Below are 8,090 nucleotides of genomic sequence, written 5' to 3'. Positions count from 1 at the left end.
TTCCTTTTTTTTTATAGGGCCCAAACATGAAACAGAAACAAGGTGGTCAACAAATTGGAATTTATAGGATTCATTCTTTTCTTTTCTTTTTAAAGTGTAATGTGAAGGAAAAAGCAAGTTGTAGTAGTCCCATATTCCACTCCCATTATCTTCTCTTTTAAATCCTCATTATCGATACATAATCCCCTCTTCACCTACTTCGATCATCATTACTATCCATCATCATTATTTGGGTCCGCGAAAAAAATAAAAAAATATATAGTGGCATGCTTGTCGTTAGATTCCTAAAAGTTTTTGTTATAAGAAAAATTCTATAATAAGTCAAATATGTAACCCACTAATGGAAAAGATAAGTGGGGTAATTTTTGAAAATTAAGAAGATTGGTCGGCCATAAGCAAGGAGAAAAAGAAAGAGTACTTAACAGCAGCCGCTCACTTGCATATATTAGTTCAAAAGTAATTCAATTCGATAACAGATGATTTGGTAAGGCTTTTTGGTGGGTTTTTGGTCTCGCCAACGTACGGAAATAGAAATATCAAATAAGTAGCTGTAGTTAGTAATTAATAAAGGTGATCGTTGATGAAATTTTTAAGGTTTGAATTGATCAGAAACAAAAGTTTACGAGCATTATGGGGGTTTTCTTTGTGTTTTACAACGAAAGGAAATAATGGGGGAAGATATCGAGAGCGATTGAGGTTACTGTATAAAGGTGGTGATTCGATGGTGGTCTATGTGACTTGCTCTTGGACATAGACAGCATCAAGCAAACGAACGAAGGAGAAAAAGAAGAGAAAAATTATGATGGTTGTGGTGTATGTGATCGGTGGTTTCACAGAAAAATTATAAATAAAAGAAGTACACGTAATGAAGCACAAACAGGGGCAGTCGGCATGTTCTTAGATATTTTTGATAATTGGGATTGTAATAAGGTTGTAATGAGTAATGGTAATGAAAGAGGTGTATGAGGTAATTCATATCATTGTACAATTCGTTTGTTTTTAAATGAAGAAGTCGTCGACAGAATATTTTTGCAAGGACAGAAATTAAATAAAAAAATGAGGAAGAAATATACCTCTAACAGAATTTGTTTGATAGTTGATTTGGATTTCGAATCTAGAGCAGTAATAGTACAAATTATGAGCAAGAAAGTAAATTAAATTGATTGTGATAGATAAACCTTACGCTATATACTGAATCATAATATATCTGTATTTATATAAACTGTATTTATTTATTATTTGTTATATATAGTTACCTGTATAGGCATGGAATGTAAGTTCGTTCAGTATCTGGTATGTATATATGTATCCGTATTTGCTTGAAATTTGTATTACTAAATATATACATGTATTAATAATAATATTAGTGCTAATAATAAATATATAAATAATTATAATACAATTTATAATAATGATAAAAATATCAATAATCTTATATAAAAAATAGTAATAATAATAATATTAATAATAATTATGTCTAATAATAATAATAGTTGTACTAATAATAATAATTATAAAAATTATATATCTATGTATATATTTATTTTAATTATAACTTAATTCACATATTTAATTTTAATGTTCCTTTTATATTTTATAATTTCAAATTAATTACATGTACTTAGATAGATAGATATATATATATATATATATATATATATATATATATATATATATATATATATATATATATATATATATATATATATATATATATATATATATATATATACATACATACATACATATTTATTTACAATCAATTGTTCGTGAATCGTTGGAATTGGTCGAAGTCAAATGAATGTACCAAAATAGCTCCAAAAATTTTGAGACTCGGTTTAATAGACTTATACTCATTGTGTCGAAATCATAAAAAGATTAGGTTTAAATTTGATCGAAAATTTCTGGGTCATCACAGAAATTATCCAGGAAACTACCGACAAGGTCATTCAGATTCAGCAACGATTGAAAATAGCCCGGAGTCGGCAAAAGAGCTACGCGGATGTTAGAAGGAAACCTTTAGAGTTTGAGGAGGGTGATATGGTTATGCTTAAGGTATCACCTTGGAAAGGTGTTATTCGTTTTGGAAAGCGAGGGAAATTGAGCCCAAGATACATTGGGCCATTCAAGATCGAAAAACGCATTGGGCCGGTGGCCTATCGACTTGAACTACCTCCACAATTAGAAAAGATTCACAACACCTTTCATGTTTCGAACCTGAAGAAATGCCTAACTACCGAAGATCTCATTATCCCTTTAGACGAAATTAAGATTGACGAGAAACTAAATTTCGTCGAAGAACCCGTCGAAATTATGGATCGTGAGGTCAAACGACTCAAACAAAGTAAGATACCAATCGTTAAGGTTCGATGATATGCTCGTAGAGCACCTGAATTTACTTGGGAACGAGAAGACCAAATGAAGCTGAAGTACCCACATTTGTTTTCCAATATCGCACGTTAACTAGGTACTATTCTAAATTTCGGGACGAAATTTAATTTAATGGGTGTGTAATGTAACGACCCGGATTTTTCCGCTAATATATTGAAGATTAATATTTACATAATTAAATGTTTCCAAAATGTTAAGCAATCAAACTTGTCAAGATATATATATTTGGAATGGATTTTATGCAAATGTTTGACCACCCAGTCTGTCTGACGATTCACGAACATCATAATTTGAAATAATTATATAATGATGTATATATGGATATATATATATATATATATATATATATATATATATATATATATATATATATATATATATATATATATATATATATATATATATATAATTATGATTTGTTAAAATTATATTTAAGTATCTCATTATATATAATAACAATTGGTTATATACATAAAATGAGATTACTAACTTAAAGACTATATACATATATATAACGATTAACGTTGTAATAACTTCTAAATTAAAATGTATGTATATGTATTGTATTAATATATATTAATACACTTTTGAAAGACTTAATAATATATATATCAATATATTTATACTCTATAAAGATAGCTATACTCATTTTCTCATTCAATTTTATCAAGAATCCTATTCGTATTCATACGATATTTAATACCCAACTTCTATACGTATTTACTATGGGTATATACATACCAAATCATTGATCTTAGCAGCTATCAATAAGTTGTGAGTCATGTATAAACATGATGTAGACTTGTGGGAACCATGGCTTGGAAACTAGTATGACTAAATGCATAAAATTACAAACCATGGAACCATGTTATTGTCTCCATTTTGATGCCAACATGTAGGATAAATAACCATCCATTTCATTCCAATTAACTACATCATTTTACTCTCTAAACACATACTCAAACACTCTCTTAAACTTCCATTCAATTCAGCAAGTATTGGTCTCATAATCCAAGTTATAATCATCATAACAAAGCTTGATCAAGAACACTTCAAGAATTCCAAGCCATCAAGGGTATCTTTTGAACTCAAGATATTCTCCTTATTTCTCCAGCAACTTTACTCATTTGATTTGAGGTAGTAACCTTATTCACAATCTTATTCGATTCATATTCATATAGCTATCTTATTTTGAGTTATAACTAATAACAACAAGAACATAGTTTAGATTATTTCTAAACTTGTTTGCAAATAAACTTAATCCTTCTAAATTGACTTTTAAAACACTTCAACACATGTATTATGACAGTATGTCAAGCTAACATAAGGATATAAAACTTGTAAACACGAAGAACACCTTAAAATCGAATATACGCCGTCTTAGTCGAACGGGGGCTGTTTTGGGTTTAATTTTAAAAACCTATCTTAAACTTTGAATTAAAAGATTTCCTTTGATTAAAAATATTATTTTATATGGATATTAAATATATCCAAAATCCATGGTTAAACTCAAAGTGAAAGTATGTTTTTCAAAAGGGTCATAAAGATGTCGTTCTTACGACGGATATGACTATCTTCTCTTATTTGACACCTAAGCTGTATTTTTGACTATAAACCTATACTTTTTCTGTTAAGATTAATAATGTTGAGTTCGATACGAAACCATGGAAACTCGAATCACTCAAAACGGATTTGTAACGAAGAAATTAGGGGTAAAACAAAATTGGATATTTTTCTTAATTTTTAGCTACGGACATGATTTATAAAAATGGATGCTAACCTTATCCTAGCTAATTACCTTGTATCCTACATGTATTTATTGAAATGTCCCGTTCTTATTGATTAACAACGTTCCATATTAATTGATTTCGTTGCGAGGTGTTGACCTCTATATGAGACATTTTTCAAAGACTGCATTCATTTTTAAAACAAACCATAACCTTTATTTCATAAATAAAGGTTTAAAAAGCTTTACGTAGATTATCAAATAATGATAATCTAAAATATCCTGTTTACACACGACCATTACATAATGGTTTACAAAACAAATATGTTACATCGAAATCAGTTTCTGGAATGCAGTTTTTACACAATATCATACAAACATGGACTCCAAATCTTGTCCTTATTTTAGTATGCAACAGCGGAAGCTCTTAGTATTCACCTGAGAATAAACATGCTTTAAAACGTCAACAAAAATGTTGGTGAGTTATAGGTTTAACCTATATATGTCAAATCATAATATAGACCACAAGATTTCATATTTCAATACACATCCCATACATAGAGATAAAAATCATTCATATGGTGAACACCTGGTAACCGACATTAACAAGATGCATATATAAGAATATCCCCATCATTCCGGGACACCCTTCGGATATGATATAAATTTCGAAGTACTAAAGCATCCGGTACTTTGGATGGGGCTTGTTGGGCCCGATAGATCTATCTTTAGGATTCGCGTCAATTAGGGTGTCTGTTCCCTAATTCTTAGATTACCAGACTTAATAAAAAGGGGCATATTCAATTTCGATAATTCAACCATAGAATGTAGTTACACGTACTTGTGTCTATTTTGTAAATCATTTATAAAACCTGCATGTATTCTCATCCCAAAAATATTAGATTTTAAAAGTGGGACTATAACTCACTTTCACAGATTTTTACTTCGTCGGGAAGTAAAACTTGGCCACCGGTTGATTCACGAACCTATAACAATATATACATATATATCAAAGTATGTTTAAAATATATTTACAACACTTTTATTATATTTTGATGTTTTAAGTTTATTAAGTCAGCTGTCCTCGTTAGTAACCTACAACTAGTTGTCCACAGTTAGATGTACAGAAATAAATCGATAAATATTATCTTGAATCAACCCACGACCCAGTGTATACGTATCTCAGTATTGATCACAACTCAAACTATATATATTTTGGAATCAACCTCAACCCTGTATAGCTAACTCCAACATTCACATATAGAGTGTCTATGGTTGTTCCGAAATATATATAGATGTGTCGACATGATAGGTCAAAACATTTTATACGTGTCTATGGTATCTCAAGATTACATAATATACAATACAAGTTGATTAAGTTATGGTTGGAATAGATTTGTTACCAATTTTCACGTAGCTAAAATGAGAAAAATTATCCAATCTTGTTTTACCCATAACTTCTTCATTTTAAATCCGTTTTGAGTGAATCAAATTGCTATGGTTTCATATTGAACTCTATTTTATGAATCTAAACAGAAAAGTATAGGTTTATAGTCAGAGAAATAAGTTACAAGTCGTTTTTGTAAAGGTAGTCATTTCAGTCGAAAGAACGACGTCTAGATGACCATTTTAGAAAACATACTTCCACTTTGAGTTTAACCATAATTTTTGGATATAGTTTCATGTTCATAATAAAAATCATTTTCTCAGAATAACAACTTTTAAATCAAAGTTTATCATAGTTTTTAATTAACTAACCCAAAACAGCCCGCGGTGTTACTACGACGGCGTAAATCCGGTTTTACGGTGTTTTTCGTGTTTCCAGGTTTTAAATCATTAAGTTAGCATATCATATAGATATAGAACATGTGTGTAGTCAATTTTAAAAGTCAAGTTAGAAGGATTAACTTTTGTTTGCGAACAAGTTTAGAATTAACTAAACTATGTTCTAGTGATTACGAGTTTAAACCTTCGAATAAGATAGTTTTATATATATGAATCGAATGATGTTATGAACATCATTACTACCTCAAGTTTAGTAGGTAAACCTACTGGAAGTGACAAGAAATGATCTAGCTTTAAAGGATCTTGGATGGCTTGAAAGTTCTTGAAGTAGGATCATGACACAAAAACAAGTTCAAGTAAGATCATCACTTGAAATAAGATTGTTATAGTTATAGAAATTGAACCAAAGTTTGAATATGATTATTACCTTGTATTAGAATGATAAACTACTGTAAGAAACAAAGATTTCTTGAGGTTGGATGATCACCTTACAAGATTGGAAGCGAGCTATCAAACTTGAAAGTATTCTTGATTTTATGTAACTAGAACTTGTAGAATATATGAAGAACACTTAGAAGTTGAAGATAGAACTTGAGAGAGATCAAGTAGATGAAGAAAATTGAAGAATGAAAGTGTTTGTAGGTGTTTTTGTTCGTTGGTGTATGGATTAGATATAAAGGATATGTAATTTTGTTTTTCATGTAAATAAATCATGAATGATTACTCATATTTTTGTAATTTTATGAGATATTTCATGCTAGTTGCCAAATGATGGTTCCCACATGTGTTAGGTGACTCACATGGGCTGCTAAGAGCTGATCATTGGAGTGTATATACCAATAGTACATACATCTAAAAGCTGTGTATTGTACGAGTACGAATACGGGTGCATACGAGTAGAATTGTTAATGAAACTGAACGAGAATGTAATTGTAAGCATTTTTGTTAAGTAGAAGTATTTTGATAAGTGTATTAAATTCTTTCAAAAGTGTATAAATACATATTAAAACACTACATGTATATACATTTTAACTGAGTCGTTAAGTCATCGTTAGTCGTTACATGTAAGTGTTGTTTTGAAACCTTTAGGTTAACGATCTTGTTAAATGTTGTTAACCCAATGTTTATAATATCAAATGAGATTTTAAATTATTATATTATCATGATATTATCATGTATGAATATCTCTTAATATGATATATATATACATTAAATGTCTTTACAACGATAATCGTTACATATATGTCTCGTTTAAAAATCATTAAGTTAGTAGTCTTGTTTTTACATATGTAGTTCATTGTTAATATACTTAATGATATGTTTACTTATCATAGTATCATGTTAACTATATATATATAAATATATATCCATATATATGTCATCATATAGTTTTTACAAGTTTTAACGTTCGTGAATCACCGGTCAACTTGGGTGGTCAATTGTCTATATGAAACATATTTCAATTAATAAAGTCTTAACAAGTTTGATTGCTTAACATGTTGGAAACATTTAATCATGTAAATATCAATCTCAATTAATATATATAAACATGGAAAAGTTCGGGTCACTACAGTACCTACCCGTTAAATAAATTTCGTCCCGAAATTTTAAGCTGTTGAAGGTGTTGACGAATCTTCTGGAAATAGATGCGGGTATTTCTTCTTCATCTGATCTTCACGCTCCCAGGTGAACTCGGGTCCTCTACGAGCATTCCATCGAACCTTAACAATTGGTATCTTGTTTTGCTTAAGTCTTTTAACCTCACGATCCATTATTTCGACGGGTTCTTCGATGAATTAAAGTTTTTCGTTGATTTGGATTTCATCTAACGGAATAGTGAGATCTTCTTTAGCAAAACATTTCTTCAAATTTGAGACGTGGAAAGTGTTATGTACAGCCGCGAGTTGTTGAGGTAACTCAAGTCGGTAAGCTACTGGTCCGACACGATCATTAATCTTGAATGGTCCAATATACCTTGGATTTAATTTCCCTCGTTTACCAAATCGAACAACGCCTTTCCAAGGTGCAACTTTAAGCATGACCATCTCTCCAATTTCAAATTCTATATCTTTTCTTTTAATGTCAGCGTAGCTCTTTTGTCGACTTTGGGCGGTTTTCAACCGTTGTTGAATTTGGATGATCTTCTCGGTAGTTTCTTGTATAATCTCCGGACCCGTAATCTGTCTAT

Source organism: Rutidosis leptorrhynchoides, chromosome 9 (genome assembly GCF_046630445.1).
Source record: "Rutidosis leptorrhynchoides isolate AG116_Rl617_1_P2 chromosome 9, CSIRO_AGI_Rlap_v1, whole genome shotgun sequence".
NCBI lineage: Eukaryota > Viridiplantae > Streptophyta > Magnoliopsida > Asterales > Asteraceae > Rutidosis > Rutidosis leptorrhynchoides.
The sequence above is the reverse complement of the archived record's forward strand: the minus strand, read 5'-3'. Positions refer to the sequence as shown.